Source organism: Armigeres subalbatus, chromosome 2 (genome assembly GCF_024139115.2).
Source record: "Armigeres subalbatus isolate Guangzhou_Male chromosome 2, GZ_Asu_2, whole genome shotgun sequence".
In the NCBI taxonomy this organism is placed as follows: Eukaryota; Metazoa; Arthropoda; class Insecta; order Diptera; family Culicidae; genus Armigeres; species Armigeres subalbatus.
This window is the reverse complement of record NC_085140.1, coordinates 187,797,407-187,815,967: the sequence shown is the minus strand read 5'-3', so window position 1 is coordinate 187,815,967 and position 18,561 is coordinate 187,797,407. Positions and strand designations below refer to the sequence as shown.

Here is an 18,561-nt window from a genome sequence, read left to right as displayed (position 1 = left end):
TTCTGCATGTTTGTTGGGGACCAAAGAACGTAGAATGCGTGAGGATGTGCATATCAATTGATGCATATGGAATGCTGGCATGGTATGCTCCTTGCAAAGGAATCCAGTGTTGGAAGTGTGTGGTGTCATTAAAATCATGTAGTTGAGTAATAATAAGCGACGATATTTTGCGAGAACTAGTTGTCTATTCAACCTCGTATCTTCACATAACAAAACAATGATAACGCAAAACAGTACTCCTCCAAAAATGCGAAGTATTCTACTACCGAAGTCATGGTGGATTCTGACTATATTGGTGACGATAAAGAACCCAGTTTTCTCTATTCAGGCTTCTTCTTCTTCTTCTTCTTCTTCTTCTTCTTCTTCTTCTTCTTATTGGCATTACATCCTCACACTGGGACAAAGCCGCCTCGCAGCTTAGTGTTCATTAAGCACTTCCACAGTTATTAACTGCGAGGTTTCTAAGCCAGATTACCATTTTTGCATTCGTATATCGTGAGGCTACGTCGTGCTACGATACTTTTATGCCCAGGGAAGTTGAGACAACTTCCAATCCGAAAATTGGCTAGACCGGCACCGGGAATCGAACCCAGCCACCCTCAGCATGGTCTTGCTTTGTAGCCGCGCGTCTTACCGCACGGCTAAGGAGGGCCCCGATGCTAAATTATGTATTAAATTATCTGCCAATAATGAAATTTTGCTCTATGAATAGGACCTACGATATTTATGAACCATTGCATTGCAATCATCCAATGACAATCCTATCGCTTTGAATTCAATCCAGTAATCCACAAAAATCAATCTACCTAACTCGGCCATGTAAACCCTCGGTAAACATCGATAGTTTTAATGCAAAAATATTTCGAAAGGAATGTATTAGTACTGTATGTTTATTCTTTAGCGTTGAATCTTCATTCATCATCGCATGCCACGAAAAGGCGATATTCTACTTCCCACAGAGCACACCCATCACAACAAGCCACTCTAGTAGCGGGACGCGAACCATTCCGTGACAGTTTCCAATATTCTTGCTTCTAGATTTTAAGTCGCTGCAGAACACAACCCAGTTGATCGCATATGGCGCAATGCTTTCTATCTTTCTTTTTTTCCATTTTGCCATCTGCCAATGAAATTAGTGCACCAGCAGTGGTGGTAACACGGTCGTAAATCTTTACACAGTTTTACACCATCAACGAAACCGAAACCGAATGATAGGAAACTAACCAGTCAGTGCTTTCCAATGAGTGACCTATTTCGAAATATATGTGGCAACTGTGTGTGCCTCCGACTTCGAAAGTGCATTCACACCGCGCGCGCCGCACTGATCGTCGCTGGTCGTGACTGACTGCCAGATGAGTATCGGTTTCATTGTGTGCCGTTGATAGGCCATACATTTTAGCCGAGTGTCGTCGACCCGATTGGCACTGGCGGCGGTGACGCTGTGTGCCGTTTTGCATGTTGATACACATTTTTCTTTCATCATCATAAGAACCGGCATTGGCATTTGCTTTACGTGCAGCGAGGAAGGAAGAAATCACTTTTGAGGTCACGTGTATGTCAATCTCTCTTCATGGGGCCGGACTCACGATTTTCCTCGGAACATGTTACAGCTGTTGTTGAACGCCTTCTTCTGCGCTGCATGTTCAATGACCCTCGAAAAAAAGAAGGTTGACGATCGTTGCATTCCGTTTTAGGGATTTTCACTCCAAATGGGTTCATTGTTTGATGATTTACATCCAGCCGTAAAATCTAGTTCTGGGATGTGGTAGTTGAAGGAGCGAGCGTTCCGAAGTGGTGCGATTATTATTACAACCAAAATTATTATTATTGGTTTAGTCAAGAGGACGGGCTCGTGTGAATGAGATATGGACCAGTGTTTCCCAACGCTTTAGCTTAATGGCAATGGATAAAACATCAAGATTATGCAGAAATTGGTCTTAATATCCTTTATTATATATTGAGAATGGGCTTGGTTTGCATATAGCAACCGCTTCAGCCTTAAACGCAGGAGGTCATCCCATGTCACTTTGTACCTTTCCTACATCCAGCCAGCGACTACTAGATTTTCTAACAAATCCGTATAAAAACCTACCAAAAAGGAAAAGCTTGCAAAATTGTAAGGTCTCATACAATATTTGTATAAGAATCTAGCATTTTCGTATATGCCCAGATCTTATACAGGTTTCCATATTATAGAAAATCCAACAATAATCGGTTGGGTGTTGTTTATTTCTCATGTTCTAGCCATCGCTGGAACTAGAAATGGAGTCCACCCCGTTTCCGTTTTCTTTCCTGTAACTTCAACTAGTATTTAAGTTTTTTTTGTATCAAAGGGACCGTTAACAAATCACGTAATGCAAATATGGGCAATTGTTCTGTAGTTTGTATTGTACACCCCGTCCCCTCCCCCCTCGTGACACTTTTTATGTGTATGATTTAATTGATTTGCGACGGGCACAAGAAGGCGAGGTGCGCAGCGGGCAAGGTGGATCGATCAGATGGAAGATGACTTGCGGACCCTCCGTAGACTGCGTGGTTGGCGACGTGTAGCCATGGACAGGCTTGTAAAATGTCATCTGCATGTCATTTGACTAATTTGTTCATAACTTTCTTTAGAAGCAAAATTTCTTACATAATTTTAAATGTACTCATAACGCTTGAGTAGGGTTATATTTTTGTCCAAGGGTACATTGCTCTAAGTATAACATCAAAGGCTGGAGAGTGAAAACTCTCCAAAATGTCACGTGTCATTTGACATAATGTCATTTGAATGACATTTTGCCTCCCACGCCCCAGATTACATATTTACAGCAAAGTCTCGTTAGACAAAGTTGTAGGCCCATTTAACCGCTATAAGTTCGTCATACAACATGAATTGATAGCTACCTTCTGAAAAAAGTTCTGGGAAAATTATACAAATGAATGCAAATGACATTTTACAACACTGGCCATGGACCGAGCCGAATAGAGAAGACTCTTATATACCGCACAGGCCACTTCGGACTTAGTCTGAATAAAAGAAATTAATTAATTGATTTGCATGAGCCGTAATACTTAGTCTGACCTCCACCTCCCAGTAATACGTTATGTAATTTGTGTACAGTTCCAAATAAGAATGTATAATCATTTATATCCTATCACATTGGCAACCCGATAACCAAGACTAACCTCTGCCATAGAACTTCCTGCCCCTGAATTCAAAAAAAAAACTCCGCGGGAACTCATGGCAAGTTCAGAAGTATTCCTGGTTTGCAGCGGGCAAGTTACTGCATCATCTTTTTTCTTCTCATCCTTGATAGACCGTAAGGATGTGTCTGGCGCCGTTATTGAACATTAAAAATTCTAGATCGCTCGGACTGTGCACATTGAGGATGGCAACACACATGGTCCATCAATTGGTTGCCTATGCAATTACGATTTTTTGGTCAATTACGGAGTATCTCAATTTGGTCTTAACATTCAGAATTTTATATACATGACATAACTGTCTTGATTTTTCTCTATTTTAAGTGTAAAGTGACCCATGTAATAAAAGGTTGAATTGTTCATCCCCAGCTCATTGAAACCAACCCCTGGGCACTAATCAACCCTTCTGTGCAATTCAACATCGCACACCTATCATGGTCGCATTGCTTACACTCGCTACTCACCACATGTGGAAGGTAGAAATGACTGTCTGCGAATATGTAGAAGAACAGAGATATGTTGGGCTTGTAATGTTTGTTTATGTGCCTATGTTGTGTGAATGTCCTGTCCGTTTTCTAATGCTGGGTGTTAAGTATTCAGTCAGTCCGAACTCTGGTCAACGACGGCGTTCCAGTCTTTATGAAATTAATTCAGGGTCGTGGGTTCGAGTCCCATCGAAGAGAAAGTGGTTGCCTCCAATACAGTTTTGAAAACTTCCATATATATACTTCCATATCTTCCACATAATCTACATATTCACATATGAGTTTTCAGAACATTGTAATTAATTTATAAAACTTAAAAATGGAAAATCACTCTTAAAACATTCCCGTGTAGTGGCGTCTCGACTCGCAATGGAAATAACATTTCCAATAAGGAAAGATCGACCACTCGCAAAAATAGCCATTTTCCACCCCCTCGCCCTTTTGTCCACCTTTTTGTATCAAACCTCTAAATTTGTTGTATGACTCGTCACGCTACTCGAAACCCCTTCCTCACCTTGAAGCGTGACGTACTGATTGGCCCTTGATTCTATTTCGCTTGTAATCCAAATCATCTATCACTACTACTGTAATATTATTTTTCTTGCGTGCGGAGAACAAGAAACACATGAATTCTGGCGTCCCACCATGCAAAATTGAAATCATCTCAATTTAAAATAACTCCATTCTTCTTGCGTGCGTCCCACCTGAAGAAAGTCTTAAATATAGGCGTCCCGCCACGCAGGGTTATAATCAATCTGATCCACAATAACATCATTATTCTTGCGGGCGTCCCACAAACGAAGAGAAAGAATGTCATGAAAACGGGCATCACACCACGCAGAATTTACCTTTCACGTCAAAAAAAATTATTCGCTCAATCGACTCTATATTTTATTTAAGGTCAACTTTCCCAAAGAAGCCATATTTTTTTACTCCTTTAAGTATTTTTAAAATTTAGAACAAAAATCCAAAAAGTGCCGTTTTTCAAGATTGGCCTAACGTTTGCCTGATTTTGAGCCAACATCGGGTGAATTTTCCAGGCCGGTTCACCCGTGCGGCACTTTTTCGGTTTTTGTTTACGATTTTTAAAATAGTTAGAGGCTTAAAAAATATGGGTTCATTAGGAAAGTTGAAAGCCAAAGAATCGATTGAGACAATTAAACAAGATACGATTTTTGACGGGAAAGTTCAATTGTGATCATAACGGTTCACAATACCACAATACTTTTTGCTGGCGTCCCACCAATGCAGGGTAAGAATCTAATAAATGTGGACGTCCGACTACGCAGAATTGTAATCAATCCGTTCCATAACAACACTAGTGTGGGCGCAATAGAAGAATCTATTGAATTTGGGCATCCCACCATGCAGAATTGTAACCATTACTAACCACAATAACATCATTCTTCTTGCGGTCGTCTCACCAACGCAGATAAAGAATATCATGAATACAGGCGTCACACCACGCAGAATTATGATCATTGCGATTCACAATAACATAATTCTCCTTGTGGACGACCTACCAACGCAGAAGAAGAATCTCATGAGTACGAGCGTCCCACCACGCAGATTTGTTACCATTGCGATCCACAATAATACCATTCTCCTTGTGGGAGTCCCACCAACGTAGAGGAAGAATCTATTGGATGCGGACGTCACAACGCACAGAATTATGATCATTGCGATTCACAATAACACCAATCCTCTTGCTGGCCACCATCACAAAGAAAGAATCCATTGAATGCGGACAATTCATAATAACACCATTCTTCTTGCGGGTGTCCCATTAACGGTGAGGAAAAATCTCTCAAATGTCCCACCATGCAGAATTGTGACCATTACGATCCCTAATAACATCATTCTTTTTGCGGACGTCCCTCTAACGCAGCAGAAGAATCTCATGAATACAGGCGTCACACCACACAGAATTCAAGACAAAATTTTCAAAACGACTTATCTGCTTTTGTAAACAAAGTTTCACGCAAACATGACCAACGCCGTTGACCGAGAAGAAATCAGGTGCGTCGAGACGATGGTGGAGCAGTGAGATGATGCAAGGCTCGGTTGATCTACGAATGGTTTTAACTTCGTTATGGACGTAGTATCACTGGCTTCGGTCAGACATATACCAGCATTTGTTACCTGGCAGGGAAGCAGGGTCTACCACTGGCCGAATGTGATGAGGAGGAGTTAGAAGTAGTCCAGTTCCTTGGAAATTTTGGGTGGCGTTGACTGACAGGGAGGCAGGGTCTACCACTAGCGATCAATCTGGTACGTCGAGTCGGTGGTAGAGCAGTGAGGCGATGTAAAGCTTGATCGAGACACCGCTGGAACGCGAACACGCTGCAGTTCGATGGCGAGAGATTACATCAAATATTGACTAAGGTTGTTTCTTAGTAGTTGCTTCACAGCAATTTTCAACTTCCTTAAATTCTGCTCGAATTTCAGAGCCGTAGGTAAAGCATTTTATCGACAATTTCCATAATAAGAGAACGATTTTTTCCCAGTTTCTGTGTTTCTACGTGCCCGTTGGTCCGAATCCAGGTTTCATGTGAGTGATCATGTCTAAAGAGAATGTAGTTGTGATGGAACTTGGTATTGTATAGTAGATTCTGCATGGTTACCACAGTCTGTAGCTCGCGCAAGGCTAAGATTGGACTGATTGACGGGGCTGCATTTGAATACAGGTCGAAGGTAGCAGATAATTGTGGTTTACCATAAACTATTTTCAGGCAGCGGTTTTGTGCAATCTACACAAGGTGGTTTCAAAGCAGTTTTAGCGGCAGCTTCCCAGATAGACACTAAATATTGCAATTTAGACTGACCGAATGCTTGGTACATAGTGATGAGTTGTTTCGTTGGAAGGGATTTAGAGATTCTCCAGAATATTCCACAATATGAACTTATATCGCTCTTAAGATTGTCCACATGAGGCTTCCAACTTAGAGTAGGATCGAATATCAATCCTAGGTACTTGTAAGTCTCTACTTTTTTTTTATTGTTGTCGAGCCAACTGTAAGCTTTTCGTTGAAAGCGTTTCTTCTCCGAGAATAAAACACCATGTAGTTCGTTTTTTCGAGGTTCAATGACAGTAAATTTTAAGTGAAAAACATTTGCAATTTGCATATGTCTTCCCTCATCTGCATTATCAAGCAAGCAGGGCTAGTAGCTGTGTAGGCTAGCAATGTATCGTCGGCAAATAATCTTGGTTTTCCGTTAGGCTCTATCTTAGCTAGATCATTTACGTAAAGCAAAAAAAGTAATGGTCCAAGGTAACTCCCCTGCCGAGCTCCAACTGTAACTACTCTCTTAGAGCTTGAGCTGCCATTAGCTGATGCATATTGCGTCCTACCAATTAGGTACCTTCTGAGAAGTGTATGAGCTACGCCACGTATACCGTAGTAGTCCAATTTGCTCAACCGTACATCGTGATCTATAGTGTCGAAAGCTTTCCTCAGATCCAAGAACAGTACACCTGCGATGTTCCGTGTATCCATTGCCTGATATATATCATCAACGAGTTCACTAACAGCAGCCCAGGTACTCGAATCAACTCGGAAGCCAAATTGGTGATTTCGTTTAAATTTTGTTTACAAAAGCCAAACAGTCGTGTTGAAAGTTTTCTCTTGAATTATGATTATTGTAATTCACCATAAAACCATTCTTCTTGTGGGCGTCCCATCAACACAAAGAAAGAATCCATTGAATGCGGGCGTCCCACCAGGCACAATTGAGATTCTTCCGATCCACAATAACACCACAGAGAAGCAGACTCAACACATGTTCTATCGTTTCCCTTCTTACGGGAGATTTAATTGTTTATAGGTGATCAATCAGCCACCGATGGCGCCACCATCGGATTTGCTTATGTACGACGTTTACACACTACCGCCATCTGGTTGCCGCTTGGCCACACTCAGTGCTTTTAATACCGGGCGGTAATGCTTCCGTGGTGATAATTTTGATTGCCTCTTGTTCTCACTTAGAACTGTTTTTTGTCTTTCCGAATAATACCAATCTTCTTGCGTGCGTCATACCAACGTAGAGGAAGAGTTTCATGAATACAGGCGTCACACAACACAGAATTATGATCATTGCGATTTCCAATAACAACATTCTTCTTGCGGGCGTCCCACCAACGTAGAGGAAGAATCTATTGAGTGCGGGCGTCCCACCATGCACAATTGTGATAATTACGATCCACAATAACACCATTCTTCTTGTGGATGTTCCACCAACGCGAAGAAAGAATCTCTTGACGAATATTCACGTAGTACTGTGATCCACCTTCAGCTATACCAATCAAACTCTTTTTATTGAACTCCCTCATCGCATCTATACATTTTCCAAAAGATAGATCAAAAATGTTCAAAAAGTGTTCCAAATTTTCGAAATTAAACAACACTAGCCAAAAACAAATTTCACCTAATCGACTTTCTATCTACAATTCTCTTAATTCACGCGATGTTGCAGAACTTTTTTTTTCCTTAGTCGCTATCACAAATTAATTTAAATTACTTTTTCAGTAGTTTCACTGTGACTTGATTTCAAGTCTAAAAGATGAAAAATGGCTCTGTTGTCCCTAGATATAGTTTCACTTATTGTTGAATAAATGTTTAAAATAATGCTACATCTGTTTATATACTCTTACAAGCAGTAAGATTATTCAACCAGATCTCAAACCAAGTATTTCGTACCTGAATTATTTCACAAAACATAAAGCAGCACTTTATATTTGAACGTTTTTTGAAACACACATGAATAGCACGGGTAAGGTAGAATAGTATAAACGTTCTGATATGATTAAAAGAAAATCAAATTCGTGTACGTACCATAATAAATATATATTGTATAATAAATAAATGGAACGTTTTTCTAACGGCAACTAGGAGCGTTGTAGAAGCTCACCATCACAAAAAAAAAAACTAGAAAATCTGCCTGCATAAAAATGGCAAAAACTTTATCTTTTAAAATTTTTTTTCAAAATGGCGCAAGTTTGCGCTGGGTTTTTTTTCGAAATCTGAAAGTGCACGTCCTAAATATAATCCCCAACTAAATAGCAAATATCTTTGTTCTTCTACGTTTTCTTCTTGTTTTGATTTTTTTTTCGTAATATTAATTTTGTTCTCAGTCGATTTGAAAGCTCATTCAATTACTTTCACAGTGCTATATGTAAACCTCAGTATTGTCTCGTGAAAATACTTTCAAAAATTGGTGTGCATTGAAGAAGTTTTTGAAGTTAAAACGGCGTTGTTTATCTTCTCTCAACTTTGATATCTAATATTCTTGATAACTAAAAAATTAGAAAACTATTTCTTTCCAGGTTGCCAATCTTTGTTTATGATCATTAAACTTCTTAGAGAGCATCACTGAAACGTACAATGCAACTTAGTGTTTTTAATGTGTCTCTAATGCTATTTTTGTGTGTCTTTAATGCTATTGAGTAGTTGCGGAAATTACGACATAGATTGGAATCGACCACTAATTATTACAATGATTAGGTTTTGGTTGAGTGGAGGCTTTGGAGTGTGTCTTTCAGATACATATATGGATGGATTCTCTTTCCTTCGTGGGAGAGGAAGGTCGATTTTTTGAACCACCACCCTACTATTACTTGTTGTTGTAATGAATACGACACAAATTTTAGAGTAAACAAATGTTTTTATTGCACCGATATTTCCAATTTTTTTTTTTTGGGTGCCCAACCAACCTCCACCTTAATGTAATTCATTTGATAATATCGTATATTTCAATATATAATTTTATAGTATAAACATCGAAAAAGTACATTGAATGGAATCCTAAAACCGAATTATAAATAAGTTATAACATATTAAATTTGGTTAAATTCAAAATATGCCATTTTTGCACAATCTAATCTGGTAAAATCACATTGAAAAGAAAAAAGCAACACATTGAGAATCACTGTAACTAATTGAATCGCCCTTGGAATTCAAATTGAAATCTTGTGAGTTTCTCTAGGGCGCAACTAAGAATTGAATAAACAAGAGTCGTACGCATCCGTTTGAACAGTTTCGATCTCTTGAACCTCAAGAGGCGACGCGTGAGTGATCTGGATCGACGTCGAGTACGCATAGCGGGGTCCCCCATCACAAGTGCCTTCTGCCTCCGAGCAGCGTACAGCATTCAACGTTTTGTTTGCGTGGGACGAAACTCGATCATTTCCTACAATATTGTTTTAATAACTTTTTTTTTTCGTGGTTCCAATCGAGAAGAATGGAAAAAGGGAGCGACCTTTGTTTACAGTTCACAACCAAACCGGCGAGAAAACATTAAATCGAGAAAATAAAATCCGAGCATTAAAAGATAAAAAGTGGAGGCCAATTTCCGGAATACCGGCATTGTGCGTTTGGTCCGCTTCGGTGCCATTGCGTTGGACCATTTGCCTCCATCACGGCACGTGATTCCTTTCATCTTGAACGCTGGAGAGGAAAGTTCAATCCGATGGGACGCGCTACCTTGAGATAAACGATGGACAAACAAACCGACGGGAAACAAATAGCAGTGCGATTGTTTGTCCTTCCGCGTCCTCTAGAACACCCGGAACAACCGATGCAAAACAACGCCGCAGGCACTGAGCAAGTCAAGATTCAGCACAACCCGGATTGTTTGACAAATGACAACCGTAGAGGCTTGTCGAGATGTAGCACTCTTTTGTTCGTTCAATTGGCTGAGACACTCTTCCAAACATTAAAGGCAGTAGAGCTCGATTTGCGATCGAACAATTTTTATGGATAATTTGTGATTTTAAGATCCACCATCAGAAATAAAATAAGAATCCAAATTGAATCTTGTACACATGTTTCTTATTTTTCAAAACGGATTTTTGAATTTCGAATTTATTCGTTAGATACATTCGAAAATAAATGGAAAATGTATCCTCACATAGTTAATTACTGCACTATTCTTTGTTGTACTTTTCCACGATAGCAGATATCAAAATCCAGGACACTATTCCCTTGCGATAAGACCCCCACGAAATGGAAACTTTCCTCAGCTTTCCAATCATCTGTGTAGTAGCACAAGGAAAAATGAACGTTGATATGGATTATCTTGCAAAAGCTTCGGATTCGCTTGACTGGCTTTCCTGCCCCATATTACTGTGATCCCTTGAGATTCGCGTCGGAAGCTGATGTTACCTACTGTGGAAAGCGGCGGCAAACTTGTTGATTGATAAGAATGGGAGTTGTACGTACGAACCACGCCATGGGATTACGACGGCGATACTATACGCTTGGTACGGTACGATTCGGGAACGATATTTCCAAAGAAAACAAGAAACGTAGCCAGCAGATGCAATCGTCGTCAACGGTTGTCTCGGAAGATGCGTGGAAACTAGCAATCAATTTTCGGGCGATTTCAGATGGTAAGCTTTAAGAGATTGATATTGATTGATTTCATTACGTGGGTGTGTTTCGGCTATAAATTCTGGAAGAAAAATCGAAACCTCGCTGTGAACAGCAACTGATGAGATGACTCATCGTGTCGCGTCGCATCAAAGCATCTCAAGCTAGCAAAATGCAAAATTATTTGTTTGAAGCTATTCAATGAGCATATCTCTGTTTTTTTTTGCTAAAGTTGAGCATCAATTCGAACAACAAAACATCTTCCATCTAACCGTTTGCTCTGTCTCAACGTTATCCACACGCTTGGGACAAACGTTTCCATTCAGCGTTCAGACTCAATTTTCGGCTTTAAGCGAATGACAACCACTTGTTGGTTTGCAGTGGAAAAGAACTGTAATATTGTTAGTAGATCTTGGCATCGCCGTTTTGAGTCCGCCGTTGTTGTCGTCAATAAACGAATAAAAGGCCCGTTTAGTTTTATGTTTATTTTAATATCAGCTTGTAATAACGATTCGCCTTTATTATTTTATTCTGTGCGTAGGGGAGTGCTAGGAATGCGTGAGGGAATTGGAAATGCCAGAGTCGTTGACTGTCGTCGATTGGATGCAAAGAATGTTGAGTTGAACACAACAAACCGAGAGTGCCTCTTCGTAAAGAGGCCATCATCAGCGTCATCTTTTTAATCATGAGAGTCCGGAGTCTAACTTGTTGAAGTAATTCGGATCAAATCACGGCAACTTCGTTTTAATTAAATATTCACGGTTCGTTATTTCTCCAGCGAATTATTGTGAAGATTTTCCATAGACTTTCATGAAACGCTTTGAAGAAGATATTGGTTTCCTTGTACAGGATGTGATTCAATAATTATAATTTAGTTGTCCGTAATTCACAGACTCGATATAAGGTGTCCAGAAATGAATCGATCACAATGAGCATTATGTATTCTGGTTGAATTCTTCAGGTTCCTATCTGGATCTCACAAATTCTAGCTTCCCAGTGCGGTACAGTACCGAGCCTGGCGATATGACCGGATTTACACCGTTACGGACTACTTATGAGTATCCATATACCAGTGTAACGGGCCATATGAATAACATCCAAAGCATACAGCTATGTATGTATGCTTTGGGCTGTAACTTTCAGTTTTTAGTTTAACATTTCTAATTGCAGACTTCTTTAAATTTAAGATTTTGCATTCTTAGATTTATTTTTTTCTTTAAGTTTCCGATTTCAATCCAGTTATTTTAGATTTTGAGATAGTAGTCATCAGATTTTAAATTTCAGATTTCTAATCAGTTTTTAGTTTTTAAGGTTTCAGATTTTCAAAAAGACATATCAAACTGGCAAAACTGCTTTCGTAAACAAGATCTTCTAACGTAGCAGGTGGGCTAATTCGTACCTTAGAATAATAATATTAATATTTAGGTAATTAATAATATAATTATCTAAATGTGTACCCACCTACGCAATCCAGCACCATTTTATGAAAGAAGAGGAATCGATGCTTGGTGGCGTTAGATTGCGTGGGAGGGCTCAAATTAGAGCGACGTGAGAAGCTCTAAGAAGAAGGGGCCCTCCTTACCCGTGCGGTAAGACGCGCGGCTACAAAGCAAGACCATGCTGAGGGTGGCTGGGTTCGATTCCCGGTGCCGGTCTAGTCAATTTTCGGATTGGAAACTGTCTCGACTTCCCTGGGCATAAAAGCCTCATGATATACGAATGCAAAATGGTTACTTGGCTTAGAAAACTCGCAGTTAATAACTGTGGAAGTGCTTATTGAACACACGGCTAAGCTGCGAGGCGGCTCTGTCCCATTGCGGAGATGTAATCCCAATAAGAAGAAGAAGAAGAAGAGAAGCTCGTGTTTCTTTTGAAATGTTGGTGTCGAATTACAATTTTCAAGTATCATTATCATTTTGGTTTTCAACTAGATGAACCGACCTAGGGCCGAAAATCAATTCAATTCAATTCAATTTTGGTTTTCACAATTTTCGTTTCTTCTGTTTCCAGACTATTGTTTTCTATTTTAAAATTTCAATTTTATACTTATTTCTGATTTAAAATTTTAAGTTTCAATATTGAGAACATTTGAAAAAGGCGGGACAACACACTTCGAAGGGGGCAGAACAGCAGACTTCTGATTCTGCTGAGCAAATTCAAACATTTAAAGAAAGCAAAACATAACAAAACGAACATTTAAAGAAGCCAGAATATGACATTTCACCTAATACCGGCTAACATTTAATGGAGATATTTTGCCTAACATTTAATTTTCAGTCTTTCCATCTTCTAAGTTCTACAAAAAGATTATACCCTTTAGCTATCAAGACGGCGAGATTTATCATATGATATCGTGTATCTTGATGACAAAGTTTACACATCTAATTATCATTGACAATAATGTATGTGTATTTTTGAAATAACGTAAAACAATGCGTAAAATAAAAAATACTTGAAAGCAATAAAAGTAGCGGTCATATAAAGAAGAGGATTTTGAGAGTTGGTAGAGAAGAATGGCGAACTAGTTAAAAATTAAATGCCACTCTTATAACATACTAAACAAAAAGTTCAACGCGTTTCTCCCCATAATCCTCCAGACCAATGGTGGAGCACCAGGGGGCGCCATAGTACGTTAAGGGAGAAATAAGAAGTTAGGTGTTCAAAGCGAAAAGTGAGAAAAGCGAAATGAGAATAAAAAATGAAAAGTTAGAAGTGAGGTGTTCGAAGTTAGTGCATAGAAAGGTGTGTAAGGGAAGATCCATTGATTACGTAACGCAAAAATTGGGCATTTTCTACGCCCCTCCCACCTATGTCACACTGTTTATATGAAACATCCGAAAATTTTGTATGGATCGTCACACTTCACTCAACCCCCTCCCCCTCCGTTACGCGTTACGTAATTTGTGGACGCTCCCTAAAGTGAAATGTGTGCAATGAGAAGTACTTATTTCAAGTACTCAAAAATAAGAATTTAGCAGGAAAAAGTACGATGTCAGTAGTAAGAAGTGTCAGAAATGTCAGTAGTAAGAAATGAGATGGTCGAAGTAAGAGAGCAGTGATAAGTGATTAGTAAAACATGAAAGATAATATGTTCGAAGTAAGTGGTGAGTAGTACGAAATGAGAAGTGAGTAGCAAGAAGTGAAATATGATTTATAAGTTCTGAGAAGTGAGATGTGAAAAGTATGAAGTGAGTAGTGAGAATTGAGAAGAGAGATATGAGATTTTATAGATGATAATTGAGAAGTGGTAAGCGAGACTAGAGAAGTGAGAAGTTAGTGGTGAGAAGCAATATAGAAGGAAGAAGGTAGAAGGCAGAAGGAAGAGGGAAGAAAGGTGAAGTAAGAGGAATGAGAAAGAAGAAGAAAAAAGGACGATAAACAAAGGATGAAGGGAGAACAAGGTAGCAAGAAGGAAGAATAAATAAGAAAGATGGAGGAAATAAGAATTAAAGCTTCCAATTCTCATTTCTCATTTTCTATTCCTCATTTCTGATTACTCACATCTCTCTCCTAATTCTCACTGGTTATTTACCATTTCTTACTTCTTACTTCCAACTTCTCAATTATCTGTTCTTACTTCACACCCACATTCATTTTTATACATTCTAATACCGTATTTATAGCATTAAGATAAAAAACATAATTATTTTATATGTAGTTGGTTGTAAAACCAGTCTAGCGTACTGAGGGTCGTGGGTTCGAGTCCCATCGAAGGGAAGGTGGTTACCTCCAATACATTTTTCAAATCAAAATCTTCCACATAATGTACATATTCACATCTGAGTTTTCAGAATAAGGCCGTTACAAATATTTAATTAACTTTTTGTCCTACTGGTCTCCGAAAGGCCAAGAGGGGGTGGGATAATAAGAAATAAATATTAAAATGAAAAAAATAAAAAAAACTCTTCGGATTTGTTAAAGAATGTTTTGAAAATCCTCAAAATTATCCGAATTTTATTTTGTTGACCCCTCAAATTATTATTTTTTGGCAAAAAAAATCCGAGGGGGGGGAGACAAAATAGATTTTAAATGTTTCAATCTCCCTAATAAATAAACAAATAAATATTGATTAATTATTTGCGAGCATCGTAGGGGAAATGCTACACGGTTAAACGACTATTTTCTTCCATTTACTTCCACTAATTAATGTTCATGCATCAAACAGATACGCATTTCTTTTTCTACTTGAAAACTTCTTCAGTGTTTTGTTATCGGCTCGAGTAGAAAACGAAATGCGTATCTGTTTGTTACATAATAATTAATTAGTGGAAGTAAATGGAATTGTCGTTTAAATAAATATTGTCAAATCAATATTTTCATCAAAATGTTGCAAAGCTTTATCTACTTAAATTTTAATTCCTGAAACTAGTTCTTCACTCATTCGAAATATATCATTTCGAGCTTAACATACCATCTTGTAGTGACGATAATTCTATTTTTATGTGCTCAAAAGACGATACATTTTACCGGGAGGGAAAATTGTTTTAAAATAAATAGAAACGTAAATAATAAATTTTGTTTAATTCACCTTTATTCTTGTTTACGAACGAACGATACTTTCGAACGAATGCGATTCGTTCGAACCGTTTCTCCATTTGAGTTTGCTAGCGTAAACGAGAATGCGCTTCAACTTTCGATCGAAACCATTCACGTTATTTCTCCGCTGTAAAGTAAGGAGGTGTCTGGAATTGCCTGAATTTGCGTTTCGTAATATGGGAAAGGACCCTTGTTATTAATTCATTTTATGTCAGATAATAACACTCTAACGCCCAAGACCGCCTTTACATGGTGTTACTTTGGATAAATTTTCCTTCTGAACTAGAAAAACAAAGTTCTAAAAAGGGGAAATTGTTGAAATCGCGATTTTAAAATGTTTGTTTTCTGATCGGTCAAAATAGTGATTTTGAGCAAAAACAAAAGTTGGGTGTTAGAGGGTTAAGTAAACTCTGAAGAATAGCGGCTGTTCAAAATATAAGGCATAACTCATAAGAACAGCACTTGGCACGGCAAATGCTGGGTAAAGCGTACCATTGGTACTTCGCCTACCTGAAGGAATAAAATAGACCCCATCTCGCGGTCCTTAGCCTCTTACCCAGCAACTCCTATCCCTACCTCCCCGCGGTGCTGGCCGGGATACGAGCAACCTTAGGGAAGATCGGGTAACCAACCCCGGTGGGAACTATGGTCGTATGCTGACAGGGAAGGGGGGGTATGCTCCTCTACGGAGGTGCAAATCTTATTGAGCGTCTGTTCTCCATGTCAGGATCGGCTCACAACAGCGTCTGTTCTCCATGTTAGGGGCGGCTGATCATCGTCCGAGTGCCAGCGAGGGACTCTAAGTGAAACTGTGCACCATGCTCCACCGGAAATAAAAGGAATGGTCCTCCGGAAATTTAAAGGGTTTTGTGTCAGGCCCTGCAAGCCAGCCTTTAAAAAACTTACGCAGCGAATAATCAACAAGAAAGTACGGACCGGAACAATCGGCGAAGACCACTGCGACGATAAGGGACTAGCGATTGGAAACTCGGTTCGTGGAACTGCAAATCTCTCAACTTCATCGGGAGCACACGCATACTCGCCGATGTGCTCAAGGACCGTGGATTCGGCATCGTAGCGCTGCAGGAGGTTTGTTGGAAGGGATCAATGGTGCGAACGTTTAGAGGTAATCATACCATCTACCAGAGCTGCGGCAACACACACGAGCTGGGAACAGCTTTCATAGTGATGGGCGACATGCAAAGGCGCGTGATCGGGTGGTGGCCGATCAATGAAAGAATGTGCAGGTTGAGGATCAAAGGCCGGTTCTTCAACTTCAGCATAATCAACGTCCATAGCCCACTCTCCGGAAGCACTGATGATGATAAGGACGCATTCTACGCGCAGCTGGAACGTGAGTACGACAGCTGCCCAAGCCACGACGTCAAAATCATCATAGGAGATTTGAACGCTCAGGTTGGCCAAGAGGAGGAGTTTAGACCGACTATTGGAAAGTTCAGCGCTCACCGGCTGACGAACGAAAACGGCCTACGACTAATTGATTTCGCCGCCTCCAAGAATATGGCCATTCGCAGCACCTACTTCCAACACAGCCCCCCGTATCGGTACACCTGGAGATCACCACAGCAGACAGAATCACAAATCGACCACGTTCTGATTGATGGACGGCACTTCTCCGACATTATCGACGTCAGGACATATCGTGGCGCTAACATCGACTCTGACCACTATCTGGTGATGGTTAAACTGCGCCCAAAACTATCCGTCATCAACAATGTTCGGTACCGACGACCGCCGCGGTACGACCTAGAGCGACTGAAGCAACTTGATGTCGCCACTGCATACGCGCAGCATCTCGAGGCAGCGTTGCCGGAAGAGGGTGAGCTCGATGGGGCCCCTCTTGAGGACTGCTGGAATACAGTCAAAGCAGCCTGTTAACACCGCAATTGGCTCAGAGTGCCTACCAATACTATTGTGTGTGACGAGATGCAAGTAGCGTACCTGTTTGGGAGTTGCCCACTTATATCGTTTGTTGCTGGAATTGGAAAGAGGAGAAAGAAAGATGAAGTAGATAGAATCTATTGTAATGTGAAAAGTAAACAAACGGATTATTCAGAAAGTGAAAGTTATTGCTACTATTTTCGGTGCATTAAGAAATTATTAGAAGTGAGGAGGTAAATTCTTGCGTATACTGAACTCTATATTTGGGACAAAGTAAGGAAGATTAAGTGCTTACAGTTAAATTTAATAAAATAATAAAATTGTATTTAAGGTTTCCAGTGCTAGAATTGTCCGCGAAGATTAAGACCTGGAATAGAAAAGAATAATTATTCATGGTTGTTAACTGTAAGTAAATAATAAGGCAAATGAAATGTCAAGAACTAATAATATAAATGTGCACAGGAACGGATTAATATTAGCAAAAGGACAGAGGAAGTTTGCTGGAAAGAGGTTCGCTCTACGGAAACGGTTATTGTGCGAAAGGGGAGTGTAGAACCAAACGTTGTAAGTAGGGTTAAATACGAAATTTAGTTGCGAAATAATAATAAATATAAACATATAGTTTTAGCTGCTACCGAAAAATAGGACTGCTCAAAAAATTGGTTTGAATCCGAACAAACTAAAAAACGTTTGCACCTGAGTCGGATTTACCTTTGTCGCACCATGACGGATCCAAATGCGAAAATCCTTGACCTCACTGAAACTCCGTGTGCAGGATGCGATGAATTGTCCACGGAGAATGAGCAGATGATTGGTTGCGATGGATGTCAGCTATGGTTTCACCTCCGCTGTGCGGGAATATCGGCTGAAGAAGCGGAGAAGATAAAAAAGTGGTTCTGCGCTGATGAAATCTGTCAGCAAGCCAAGAAGAAGAAAAGAAACGTTACCAAGAGAAGCGGTGACGAATCGGACCGTTCCAGTATCAAATCCGATGCTGCGCTCACTCTGGAGCAAAAGCTGAAAGCAATGGATGAGACCCAAAAGCGGATGGAGCAGGAGCTGGAAGCGGAGATGGCGCTGAAAAA

General features: G+C 39.8%; 1 protein-coding gene and 2 long non-coding RNA genes across 5 annotated transcripts in view; 2 read left to right on the top strand and 1 right to left on the bottom strand.

Annotated features, from left to right (window-relative positions):
• LOC134211398 (uncharacterized) overlaps positions 1-18,561 on the top strand; it is a 368,779-nt gene that overhangs the window by 138,497 nt on the left and 211,721 nt on the right. The window lies entirely within an intron of this gene.
• Positions 17,506-18,234, top strand: LOC134215636 (uncharacterized). Its single transcript, XR_009980249.1, has 3 exons — positions 17,506-17,881; positions 17,939-18,040; positions 18,099-18,234. It is a non-coding gene; the product is annotated as an uncharacterized LOC134215636 (long non-coding RNA).
• Positions 17,535-18,556, bottom strand: LOC134215637 (uncharacterized). Its single transcript, XR_009980250.1, has 3 exons — positions 18,424-18,556; positions 18,188-18,341; positions 17,535-17,570 (listed from the first exon to the last, which is right to left on the bottom strand). It is a non-coding gene; the product is annotated as an uncharacterized LOC134215637 (long non-coding RNA).